Raw genomic sequence first — 14,258 nt, 5'->3', positions numbered from 1 at the left:
ATGATCACCACAATAAGTCTAGTTAATATGCATCACCACACTTAGTTAGAATTTTTTTCTGGTGACAACTTTTACTTTGTAAACTTTCTTCTTTTTTTCTTTTGGCCACACAGTGCGGCTAGCCACCACGGTGAAAGTGCTGAGTCCTAATCACTGGACTGCCAGGGAACTAACTCCCCCTACCTTGTAACCTTTCAACAGTGCCTTTGCCACTGTCCCCTGAACAAGTTCTTAGGAGCTTGAAGGCTTTGGTGCAGAGCCAAGAAGAAATTACAAATATTGAAGGATAAGGGCTAAAGAAAGGCGTGGACTGGCTCAAAAAGGACATCAGTGACCTTTCAAAGCACAAGAAGCTGAATTTCAAGGCATTGAAATCCATCATTTGTTTCTATGATTATGGATTCTGCTCACCCTTCTAACTCACAGGTCAGTCCTTGGTCTCTGGTTTGAGGGCTGCTCTCCCTCCATTCAACTTTGCAAACAATCTCATTTCCATGAATTGAAATCTCTTCATACCTAGAAATTGAGCCACTACAGTTTCATCAAAGTAGAAATTCTGACCAGATGGGTTCATTCCTCTTCTTTCAAGGATGGGAGGTACTTTATTCTTTTAAGAACAAGCATTCAGGTGGCCAAGTAGGAGAATGGTATAAGGTTTGAATGAATGGGAATGGTGGTTTGTCACAATGTATCAGGGTGGCTGAGCTATTAAAGATCTAGGCTGGGCTTCCCTGGTGGCACAGTGGTTAAGAATCCGCCTGCCAATGCAGGGGACATGGGTTCAAGCCCTGGTCCGGGAAAATCCCACATGCTGCGGGGCAACTAAGCCCGTGCACCACAACTACTGAGCTTGCGCTCTGGAGCCCGCAAGCCACAACTACTGAGCCTGCGTGCCACAACTACTGAAGCCTGTGTGCCTAGAGCCCATGCTCCGCAACAAGAGAAGCCACTGCAATGAGAAGCCTGCACACTGCAATGAAGAGCAGCCCCGCTCCCCACAATTAGAGAAAGCCCGCGTGCAACAACGAAGGCCCAACGCAGCCAAAAATAAATAAATTAATTAATTAAAAAAAAAAGATCTAGGCTATAAGTTCCAGTTGTCATCTATATAATGGAATTCAAATCTACATTCTAGTAAAATCATAGAATACATCTTTACAGCAGGTCTCATGTGCTGTTCTGTGTGTTTTAAATACTCACTTAATTCTCCTAATTCTAAAAGTAAGTACTATTATTATCATCCCCATATTACAAGTAAGGAAACATCCCTTAAGGCCCAGAGAGGTTAAGAGACTTGACAAAGCCATATAACTAGAAAACTGGCAGACCCAGTATTCAAACAGACAGTCTGGTTCTAGAATTCTATATACTGCTTAAAAGCTATGCTTACCTCCCCGGAGTGAGTTTTTTCTGTCCTGAAACATTTTTGGTTTTGTCGTTGTTTTTCTTTTATTAAAAAGGAACTGTTTTCCTTTAAGTGACATATAAAAAAGACATCTAGGGTCCACCATTCCTTGAGAATTTTGAGAGGATGAGAAACAAGGGATAGATCAATTTTCTTATGGAGTTGGATAAAGCATCCCAAGAAAAGGTGCTAATGTTTCAGAATTAAGAGTTTTGAGCTTTTTCAAAATCATGGTTTCAGACTTGTGAGGCTGAGGTAATTTTCTGAAAAATTTTTTAACCCGGGAAAGGCAGTGGGGTTGAAGAGGCCATTCTCCCCTGAGTGGGCCACAGTGGGAAAGAGAAAGGAGGCAGTGGACAGTGGCGGATGAGTGCCAAAATGATAACTCACAGGGGTTGGGGGTGGGTGATAGATTTAATCCAGTTTTGTGAATATGCTGTTCAGAATTTTAGCCCATTGCCTCCTGGTGTCATCTCTTGCGTGACTGCCTCGTTTCCTCCCAAATAATTGGAGCCAACTGTAGAAAAGAGAAGAAGCAGGCTGTTTGTGCGGTGGATCACCTGGCTGCTTCGGAAGCATCAGATTCTCACCCCCCGGGAGGGCTCTGAAGAGGCAGCCGGCACGGCACGTGGTTCATGGTCTAAATTCAGCAGCAGTGAAAAGGCAGTGGGGGAGGGGTGGCAGGTGGGTAATGCAGGACTTGGGGAGGAGCTACTGAGCAACCCCGGGATCTGGCTTCCATCGGCATTCCTAGGAAAATCTCTCCATTTGCCCCTTTGGTTTACCTCTTTTCCCCTCAGCTTTTACCCGCTGTCCAATCGGATTTGCGTTTATCTAAAGTCAACCCCCGCTGTCAGACTCAGCCCCTGTTGTCAGCCATCCACCAGGCCAGATGAATCCTGAGTCGTATTTCCAGCCTTGGTCTGGTTGGGGTGATTCACAAAGAAGCCCCAGGGGAGGAGGAGGATGCACTTAGCAGGGTCTATTACTGTCTGTGGAGAGGGCTGAGAAGAAAAGCTGCAGCGTGAAGCGCGGGGTGGAGCTTCTGCCCCAGGCTTTCCCTCTTGTGAGTAGCGTTCCTTGAATTAACCCCAAGGAGAACGTCTTTTCATCCATTATGGTAGAATATCAGAGAAGACTTAATTAAGCTCAGTAAATAACACCTTCAGCTAACACAGCCATTGTTTAGCCAAAGACATCATGTACTTAACCTTTATCTCATATCTTCTTACTCCACGAGAATTTTGCAAATGAAGGAGACTCAGAGTCCAGGAGATTTGCATTTTCATTTCTTTCATTTATTGGTGTAAGTTCCTACAGGGGGAAGGAAACTCATTTACTGAGCACCTAAAAGTGGCTAGATCTGGGGGCTATATTCTTTCTTACACTATTCTATTTAATCTATTTAACCCTTACAACAATGTTAGGAGGGAGTTATATAGGTCTCCCATGTTTTTGGGTGAGCAAACGGAAACACTGAGTGAAGTAACTTGCTAGGGACACACAGCTTTAATGCCGAGGTTGGGATTCAAATCCAGATCTATAAAAATTCCACAATGCATACTTTTCTCAACATACTTTGCTTTATTTAACAGTCATGAAACATTCATTAAGCATCTAAGATATGATTTCTCAGGTTGAATTCACAGATGAAAGATGCAGTCCCTGACTTCAAAGAACTCACAGCCTTGTGGAGGAAATCTGCAAGTCAGCAGACAATAGAAGTGCAATGTAGAGTGATTAAGTACAATGACAGACTAAGAACAAAGTGTTTAGGAACAAAAAAGGAGCAAGTGACAGGTCCTGCCTGAGGAAGTCCAGGGAAGATGACCTTTAATTAACCAATGTCCATTGCATTCCAGGTCACGTGGAGCATGGGGGTGCACAGGAATAACAGCCAAAATTTTGTGGTGGGCACTGCACTAAATATGCATCATCTATTTCATTTAATCCTTACAGCCTTGATCCTGAGTTGAACTTTGAAAGATGGCAAAAGGAAATGGAGGCACACAGTCTCTTCCAGCCCTCCTCTGCCCATGGTACTACCTCTAGGCTGTTAGGAGAAGATAATGAGAGCCTTGAATAGTGAGACTTAACCTGGAGCAAAGGCCTCATTCTGGGCCTGAGGGCAGGCAGATGAGACAAAGGCTCTTTTGCTACTCATGCTGCAGTCCTAGCGACTAGCAAGGGAGGGCCAGTGTCCAAAGTGGCTTTCACTATAGTGTCAAAAGTCCAGGAAGCCTATCCCCTTTGTGGTCTGAAGGATATTAAAATTCACTCCAGCTTGCCCCAGATACACCCCTGCCGTGCCTAGCCTGCCTGCCAAAAACCAACCAGCCTTGATGATCTTGCCTGCTTTGCCCTACCCTTCTAGATTGTTCCCTTGTGTTCTCTCGGGAAATGTCACCTCAAGCTGTGCTTCCATTGTGTCCTTTACTCAATGAAGTACTCAAAGCAGAGACGTTATTTTCAAAACTGTCCCCGTCCAACCAGAGTCACCACATAAGAGCCCTAGTTGGGTTCCCAAAACTTGGATGTCACATTGATAATAATAACTAAATTCAATTGAGAACTTACCAGAAGCCAGACTCTATGTTAGGAGTATGACCCACTTCACTTAATCCTTAAGCCAACACCAGGTGGCATTATTACCCTTATCATTTTACAAATGAAGAAATTGAAGCTCAGAGAGGTTCAGAAACTTGCCCAAGGACAAATGACCTGAGATGGAGATGGAATGGGAACCTGGAATCTGTTTCATTCCATAGCTGACCTATGCTGTTTTCAGTGTCTGAGATGAAACTAGGAAATGTCAACACATAATGCATGAGGCATCTACAGCCAACCTTCAACATGGTCTGTAAATCTATAGTCGAGGAGACTTAGGAACACTCAAGCCCATGAAAGAAATTTAATTGATTAATACCAACATAGTATAATTCAGACAGGTAAGGTGATACTTCAGTATACCGGGGTCCCTTTTAAGGAGATACTTTAAAATTTGGGGGCTTCCCTGGGGGTGCAGTGGTTAAGAATCCGCCTGCCAATGCAGGGGACACAGGTTCAGGCCCTGGTCCGGTAAGATCCCACATGCTGGGGAGCAACTAAGCCTGTGCGCTGCAACTACTGAGCCTGCACTCTAGAGCCCGTGAGCTACAACTACTGAGCCTGCGTGCTGCAACTACTGAAGCCTGAATGCCTAGAGCCTGTGTTCCAAAATAAACAAGAGAAGGCAGCACAATGAGAAGCCCGCGCACCACAATGAGGAGTAGCCCCCGCTTGCTGCAACTAGGGAAAACCTGCATGCAGCACATAGCCAAAAATAAAATAAAAATTAAATTAATCATATAAGAAAAATATTATTTGTCCACCAACACTTTTTTGTTTTTGGCTGAGAGGCATGCGGGATCTTAGTTCCCTGACTATGGATCAAGCCCATGTCCCCTGCAGTGGAAGCACAGAGTCCTAACCAATGGACTGCCAGGGAAGTCCCCCCACCAACACATTTACAACATTTTAAATGTTATTAATGGTAAATACACACGGTTAAATGTATTTTAACCGTGTGTATTTAAGGTGTGTTGAAATTTAAATGGAAATATAATCGTATGTCAAAAAGGACAACTGTGGGCTTCCCTGGTGGCGCAGTGGTTGAGAGTCCGCCTGCCGATGCAGGGGACATGGGTTTGTGCTCCGGTCCAGGAAGATCCCACATGCCGCGGAGCAGCTAGGCCCGTGAGCCATGGCCTCTGAGCCTGCGCGTCCAGAGACTGTGCTCCGCAACGGGAGAGGCCACAACAGTGAGAGGCCCACGTACCGCAAAAAAAAAAAAAAAAAGGACACCTGTAACTTGATGCTTGGGATTCTTATGGTTTACTTGTTTATGAATTTTTGCATCTTATATTTCTAAAAAAATCAACTATTTATATTGTGTTTCTAATTAGTCATCTTAAGAGAAAATATTACGTTTCTAAGAGATAAAGAGTGACATTTTTGGGCTATTATTTGTAAGCACCTTTCAAATAACATTTATGAATATAGGTAGTCTTTTTTTTTTTTTTTTTTGCTGTACGCGGGCCTCTCACTGTCGTGGCCTTTCCCGTTGCGAAGCACAGGCTCTGGACGCGCAGGCTCAGCGGCCATGGCTCACGGGCCCAGCCGCTCCGCGGCATGTGGTGTCTTCCCGGACCAGGGCACGAACCTGTGTCCCCTGCATCGGCAGGTGGACTCTCAACAACTGCGCCACCAGGGAAGCCCAATGCAGGTAGTCTTTATTCCCCCATAAATGAATAACAAGCCCAATTGGATATAGTTGTCCCTATGGGCAGGATACCATAGTGTTTAAGGGTATAGAGATAGACTGCCTAGGTATAAATCTTGGTTCCACCACTTAATAAATGTGTGACTCTAAATAAGTAATCTCTCAGTACTTCCATTTCCTCATCTTTAAAAAAGCAGTGAAATAAGAAAAAAAAATTACAGGCATACCTGGGAGATATTGTGGGCTTGGTTCCAGACCACTGCAATAAACCCAATACTGCAGTAAAGCGAGTCACATGACTTTTTGGTTTCCCAGTGCATATAAAAGTTATATTCACACGAGTCTGTAGTCTATTAAGTGTGCAATAGCATTATGTCTAAAAAAATGTACATATCTTAATTTAAAAATTCTAAAAACGCTAACCATCATCTGACAAGGCAGGGTTGCCACAAACCTTCAATTTGTAAAAAGCATAATAAAGAGAAGCACAATAAAACGAGGTATGTCTTATAAGGTTGTGAAAATGAAATGAGTTAATGCATGTAAAGCCCATATGCATATAAAGTCCATTTTAGAAAATCCAGAAATTATAGAAAAATAGAGACAAAACCAGAAATCACCCAATCTCAGTAACTTGATGGGCAGTGGCTAATCCTAGTGGTGCTTCTGTACAAATTAGAAAAGTTGGCCCTTCCTAAGATACTAGACTGCCATTAGCCAGGCAGTTATCTAAATGGGGGCACTGTTTAATAATTACACTGGGACATCAGGCATAAACCAAGTGTCCTGAGCAAAACAGGACATTTGGTTACCGTGTCTGTGGATGAAAATGTAGGATGTTTTCAATTTGAGGCTATTACTGGTTGTGTTGAGATGAACAAATTTGTACATAAAGTTTTTTCTGTATTTAGAATTTAGGCTAGATTCCAGCACCTAGCAGGCACACAAAGGGTATTTGTTGAATAAAAATGAATGAATGAAAGGGGGGAAAGGACTGGAGGGATAGGCAGAATGAGATGGAAGGAAAGAAAGGAGAGAATGAATTTGCTAAATAGTATGCTACCTTATTTTCCAAAAGGGTTATATCAGTAGTGGCTGTTTCAATTTGTGTTAACATATTTTTTTTAATTTTTAAATTTTATTTATTTATTTATTTAATTTTGGCCGTACTGCGCAGCTTATGGGATCTTAGTTCCCTGACTAAGATTGAACCCAGGCCCCTGGCAGTGAAAGCACAGAGTCCTAACCACTGGACCACCAGGGAAGTCCCCAATTTGTGTTAACTTAGATGAAAAATGGCATCTCATTATTATTTGCATTTCTGTAATTATCAGTGAAGATGAATATTTTCCATATGCTTATTCATTTATTTTGGCTGTTTTTTATTGTGATTTTATGAAATTATATAAATTCTTTATAAAGATATTAACAACTTATAATTTTTCTTTGCAATTATTTTTTCAGTTTAACTTTTAATTTTTGTCTTTTTTTTCATATGGTGATTTCCAACCTTCATGCAGGGAAATTTACTGATATTTTGTTTTGTAATTTATTTTTATCATATTAAATCTTAGAAATTTCTCTTCCTGACAAAGATCTGATATTCACTTCTATTTTTTTCTCATTATTTCTTTCAGGATTTGATTTTAAAATATATTTACCTCTTTAATGCATCTACCTGGAATTAGTTTGGTAACTTTCTTTTTGTAAGCTAGTTATTTTAATATCATTTGTTGACTATTCGTTTCTCATTGATTTCTGATGTCCCCTTATGGTAAAAATTCATATATATGGGATCTGTCTCTGTGCTATCTTCCTCCACTTGGTAATTCTTTAAATTCTAACTTTTTTTTGATGTTTAAAATCAATCCAGGAAAAGAATATGAAAAAGAATATATGTATATATATAACTGAATCACTTTGCTGTACACCATAAAGTAACACAACATTGTAAATCGACTATACTTCAATTAAAAAAGAAATCAATCCAAGTGGTCAATTTAGCTTCAGTCAGAGTGATAACTGCCTTCAAAACTATAGTACCTGTGTGGAGAAAGCCTGGAAGGACACTTAGTTGACTGTGGGGGTGAGAGGTGATCAAGATCAGGTAGAACATCATAATCACTTGAAGCCAAGACTCCCCACCCTCCCCCCATAAACAGATAGAGAAATAAATAAATAAATGTTCTACAAAACACAGCATGTTTTCTCTTAACAAAGGAAAGCCATAACAGAGTGAGACACTTCAGTTAATCCAATATTTGTTATTGAGAGAGGTGATCTAGATTCTGATTAGATCTGCTGGAAGATTTACCCATGTATTGAGACCAAGCCTTCCAATAGGTTATTTGCTTGGAGGCTCAATAACAATAGAGTGACGGAGTGTGCGCAGCTAGCTGCTTTCCAAGGAGATGGAGGAAGGGGCATGGCTACTGAGACACCTAGTGGTGAGGATCTTTACTGCATCGTTAGAGTTTGCCAGCTGGGCCCATCTAGGAACCCCTTATTACCAGGGAGGGTGGGTTTGGGGAGCTTAGGTGCCCTCTTTTCTGCTCCAAAATAACTTGAGACCTCTATTGTTTACGTGAAGCTACAGAGATAAGTGCTGATAGATCCGGAAACTGAATAGCCTCTGCAAAGTTGGATCTGTGAAGCTAAATTAACACAAATTAAACTGACCAATATGGTAACTCAGGTCCTGGGATAGAGTTGAAGACATAAATGTAGCCAATTCAATTAATATTCATTAGGGAGCAGCAATGTGTTTCATCAAGCATATTATCTCCATCCCCTACCTTCTACGCCTCATAAAAAGTCAAACCAGAGGATAATTATACTTTCTATTTATTGAAATGATAATTTGAATTGTAAGTTCAACAATATTCAGAATATTACAGGCTGAAGATTGTTCTACATGCGATTCAGCATAATTTTCCACACATTTGAACTAGGGAGTTATGTTTAATATCTGAAATTAGTCATTTATGACTAGGGGCATTCTTCAGTGGTTCAGAAAAGGGAGATTAATGGATTTGTTAATTCACTCATTTATTCATTCATTCAAAAATATATTGAGTATCCACCACCAGGTTGCAGGGATTTGGTGGTTAAGAGAATCTCAGTCATTGCCCTCATGAGCTTACAGACTAGAGGGTACAATTTAGAAACTCTGTACAATACAGTGGGATGAGTGTTATGAGAGTACAAGTACAGGGTGCCAATCAAATGAAGCAACTTTGTCTTTCTTTGGGGTCACAGATAGCCTTCAGAGAAGGGTAGGTATAAGTCAAGTCCTAAAATATGGATAGGAGCTAACCAAAAAGTGGTAAGAAGGTAGCTAAGGAAAGATTATTTCAGGTGAGAGCAAGTTAAAAGAACTAAAAGGCAGCCAGTGTGACTGCGACAAAGAATGCAAGAGGGAGAGATGACTGGAGAGAAATGTGATGGCCAGGAAATGGAGGTTCACCTTGGGAACTTAAGAGTTTGTATTTTTCTCCTTTGGTCAATACAAAGACAACAAGGAGTTTTAAAGAGAGGAGTAAGAAGCATCAGATTTGCTTTTTTAAAAGATAATTTTGATTGCTGCCTGGAAAATAGAAAGAAAGAGGGCAATTGTGACACCATTTTTTTTTTTTTTTTTTTTTTTTTTTTGTGGTACGCGGGCCTCTCACTGCTGTGGCCCCACCTGTTGCGGAGCACAGGCTCCGGACGCGCAGGCTCAGCGGCCATGGCTCACGGGCCCAGCCACTCCGCGGCATGTGGGATCTTCCCGGACCAGGGCACGAACCCGTGTCCCCTGCATCGGCAGGCGGACTCTCAACCACTGCGCCACCAGGGAAGCCCTGTGACACCATTTTTAGGAAGCTTTTGCAAAGGTCTAGGTGTGAAATCATGTTACCATGATAGCTTGGATTACAGTGGTGGTGGTTTTTCAATCTGTAAAATGGGTAAAACAATACTATCAATCTCAGCATTGTAATGAGGATTCAATATAAAGTACTTGCTGCAGTATCTAGCATATAGTAAATGATCAATTAATTTTGGTTATTGTGGGACTTCCCTCGTGGTCCAATGGGTAAGACTCCGCGCTTCCAACGCAAGGGGTCCAGGTTCAATCCCTGGTCGGCGAACTAGATCCCGCATGCATGCTGCAACTAAGAGTTCGCATGCCACCACTAAGAAGCCCACATGCCACAACTAAGACCCGGTGCAGCCAAAATAAATAAATAAATATTTTAAAAATGTTTGGCTATTGTTATAATGTTGGCTATTATTTGAGGCAGATATTTCTTATCATACTAAAGAATTTTCCTTCTGGTACACACACTAAACTTTTAATAATAGGGTGTGAGTGAGTGAATGAGGATTGGATTTTACACTAGAAACATATTCATTACTTGAATCCTTTATAGTTAATGTACTACTCATGTAATTTTTTAAAATTAATAACTAAGCATGTAATTGAACCTAAGAGTCAATATCCAGAATGAAAGAGGAAAAGGTATAGCAGAATGGCTAAGAGCCTGAAATTTAGTCAGAGAGATCTAGATTCAAATCCCAGCTCTATCATTAGCTGTGTAACTCTGGAAAAGTTACTTAGCTTCTGTAAACCCCAGTTTCCTCATCTGTAAAATGGGAATAATTATAGTATCTAGATCATAGCATTGTTTTGAAGCTTGAGATAATGGAGTGCCTGGTACAAAGTAAATGGTCACTAAGTGGCAGCTATTCCATTATGTGAAATGGAGGAAATAAGCACATTTCCACTTCCAGAGGTGACTGGTATAATCTGAACACTTCTTCACCCAATAAAATAATAAAGATTTTTTATAAGAATTATCCTCCTGTTCCAAATTTTAAAAAAATTCAAACGTCAGTGAGTGTTGAATTTTATCAAATGCCTTTTTCTCATTCAAATGCTTTTTCTTATTTGATTTATTGATGGGATGTATTAGCTTAATACTTTTCCTCTAATATCTTAATCACTTTCCTAATATTAAGACATTCCAGGACTTCCCTGGTGGTGCAGTGGTTAAGAATCTGCCTGCCAATGCAGGGGACGCGGGTTCAAGCCCTGGTCCAGGAAGATCCCACATGCCACGGAGAAACTAAGCCCGTGCACCACAGCTACTGAGCCTGCGCTCTAGAGCCTGCGTGCCACAACTACTGAGCCCAAGTGCCTAGAGACCGTGCTCTGCAAGAACAGAAGACACCGCAACAAGAAACCCGTGCAACACAACGAAGAGTAGCTCCTGCTCCCTGCAACTAGAGAAAGCCCATACACAGCAATGAAGACCCAACACAGCCAAAAATAAATAAGCAAAATTTTTAAAAAAGAATAAAATACAGTACAAATCAACGTATCCATGAAACAAAAACAGACTCACAGATATAGAGAACAGACTTGTGGTTGCCAAGGCGGGGTGGGTAGGGGAGGGAAGGAATGGGAGTTTGGGATTAGCAGAGGCAAAGTATTATATATAGGATGGATAAACAACAAGGTCCTGCTGTATAGCACAGGGAACTATATTCAATATTCTGTGACAAACTACAAAAAATGTGAAAAAGAATATATTATATATATATGTATATAACTGACTTTGTTGTACACCAGAAATTAATACAACATTGTAAATCAACTATACTTCAATAAGCTTTATATATAAAAAAATAAAAGTCATTACAAACCTTGCCTCTTCGAGAAGAATGCACTATCCAGACTTTTTTTTTTCTTGCGGTACACGGGCCTCTCACTGTTGTGGCTTCTCCCGTTGCGGAGCACAGGCTCCGGACACGCAGGCCCAGCAGCCATGGCTCACGGGCCCAGCCGCTCCATAGCACGTGGGATCTTCCCGGACCGGGGCACAAACCCGTGTCCCCTGCATCGGCAGGCGGACTCTCAACCACTGCGCCACCAGGAAAGCCCTATCCAGACTTTCATTACTGAACTCAATTTGTCTTCTGGGCTATAACATTCAAGAGCCTCTGATTTTTTTCATAACAATAGCTAGTATTTATTGAGCACTTAGCAAGTATACTAAACACTTCACATAATCCTCACAACTTCCCTAAAACACTTCACATAATCCTCACAACTTCCCTAAGGAGTGTGGGAGAAAAGTGAAGGACCTTGGGACAAGGCCCTGGAGATGAAACCAGAGCCTGAAAACGGTTACGTTTTCTTTCATTCATTCGGCATATTTATTAAGCATCACTGTCCTCATGTCTGTTAGGTACCAAAGGTACAGCCTTAAAGAACTCTGACAGAGGGACTTCCCTGGTGTCGCAGTGGTTAAGATTCCGAGCTCCCAATGTAAGGGGCCAGGATTCGATCCCTGGTCAGGGAACTAGATCCCACATGCATGCCGCAATTAAGAGTTTGCATGCCACAACTAAGGAGGCCGCCTGCCGCAACTAAGACCCAGTGCAACCAAATACATAAATTAAAAAAAAAAAGTTGACAGAATCCCAGCCTAACAGAGAAGACAGACAATAAACAAGTGAAGAAATAAACAAGATAAATACTACAAATTGTGAAGACAGATCTCATATACATTACATCACATATAGGATGGTGTAACAGAGGCAGGGAGGGCTTTTCTGTGTGACATTCAAGCTGAAATAGAAGAATGAAGAAGCCATAACACTGCAGAAAGTTGGGGGAAGAGCACTTTGGGCTGAGCAAACAGCAAGACCAAATAGCTTGAGGCAAAAAGCATGCAGACAAAGTAACTTGATAAATCCTAAGAAAAGATTAGGGCTCCCTGTGGACGGGGTCTGAGAACTAGAGAGATAAGACTGGGAAAGCAGGGACTTCCCTGGTGGCGCAGTGGTTAAGAATCCATCTGCCAATGCAGGGGACACGGGTTCGATCCGTGGTCCAGGAAGATTCCACATGCCACAGAGTAACTAAGCCTGTGTGTCACAACTACTGAGCCCGCGTGCTGCAACTACGGAAGCCCATGCACCTAGAGCCTGTGGTCTGCAATAAGAGAAGCCACTGCAATGAGAATCCCGTGCACTGCAATGAAGACCCAACACAGCCAAAAAAAAAAAGATATATGTTGGAGGTAGAACTGATTTTTTGATTTCGTGCAGAGGATAAATCCTTGTTGTTGTTAACTATATAATGCTATTTATCATGCTGGGGAACACTGGAAGGAACAAGATAGGTTGATAAAATCATGAGCATGAGCTGATATGCCAGCTAGACCTCCAAATGTAGGTGTCTAATAAGTAGTTGGATAAGTTGGGAGCTCAGAGGAGAGCTCTATCCTACCATGGTAATAAAATGTAAAAATTATTAACATTTAGGGCTTTCCCTGGTGGTCCAGTGGCTAAGACTTCGTGCTCCCAATGCAGGGGTTCGATCCCTGGTCGGGGAACTAGACCCCTTTTTAAAAAAAGATTATTAACATTTAGATGGTGTTTGAAGTCTTGAAGAGACTAGATAAGAGAACCTAGTTGTTAAAGCGGGCCCAGAACTGAGCTCTGAAATATCTCATCATTTAGGGGTCCTAAGATGGAGAAGTCAGCAAAGGAGACAGGACACTTAGGCAAGAAAAAAATCACAAGGGTGTGGTGTCACAGAGGCCAGTAAGGAAAGTGTTTCGTGAAAGACAGAGTACCACCTATGTCGAATGCTGCTAACAGGTAAAAAGAGATAGCATCGAGAACTGTTTATTGGATTTGGCAACTTGTGGCTTATTGGTATCCTTCTCAGGTTTAAGAGAAGGGTGGACAGATTGAGTTGGATTGAAGAGGAAACAGAGGTGAGGATATGGAGACCTCTAGTGTGGGCAATTTGTTTTAGTATTGTTGCAAAGAGGAGTGAAGAAATGAGATGACTGGGTAAAAGGGAGGGTTTGTTTATTTTTAAGACGGAAGTGATTCAGTAGAAGTAACTGATGGTACAGCAAGGAAAAATCCTTGAGAAGGTATGGGGGTGGTGGTGTGGGATCCACAGCACTGGGGGTGGGGTTTGCCCTTTGGTAGGGGCAGAGACACATCTTTCATGGTACCAGGAAGTCAGAAATGGGTGCAGATGCAAGTAGGCTTGTAGCTCCTAGTTGGATGAGAATGATCCTGATTTTTGTTTTCTCAAAGAACTATGAGAAGTCATTATTTATGGTAGAGTGAGAGAAGAGGGTGTAGGAGTTTGAACAGAGAAAGCATGAAATACACTATCTCTGGAAGTGGGAAAGTGAACTTACTAGAGAAATTCAGTACGATTGCCAGGGAAAGTCTAATGCCCTTTTCTGGTCCGTGGTCAAAATTTAAAGTGAAAGCCTCAGCCCTTGTTAAAGAAGGTGAATTCTTTGGTCCAACCAGAATTGGGGTTTTACCAGGTGAGTATATGGGGAAAGAGAAAAACAAGAGTTGTGGCAATCGTAACATCTAAACTGGGTTAACACAAGTTATGAATATAAAAATGTGAGATAGAGTGAAAAAGTCATACATTTAATGGTTTGGCGTTTTGTTTGTTGTTTTTTGCTTTTGGCCACGCAGCCTGTGGGATCTTAATTCCTCCACCAGGGATCTAACCCATGCCCCCTAAAGTGGGAGCATGGAGTCTTAACCACTGGACCGCTA

Source organism: Pseudorca crassidens, chromosome 2, assembly GCF_039906515.1.
Source record: "Pseudorca crassidens isolate mPseCra1 chromosome 2, mPseCra1.hap1, whole genome shotgun sequence".
Taxonomy (NCBI): Eukaryota; Metazoa; Chordata; class Mammalia; order Artiodactyla; family Delphinidae; genus Pseudorca; species Pseudorca crassidens.
This window is presented reverse-complemented; position numbering follows the sequence as displayed.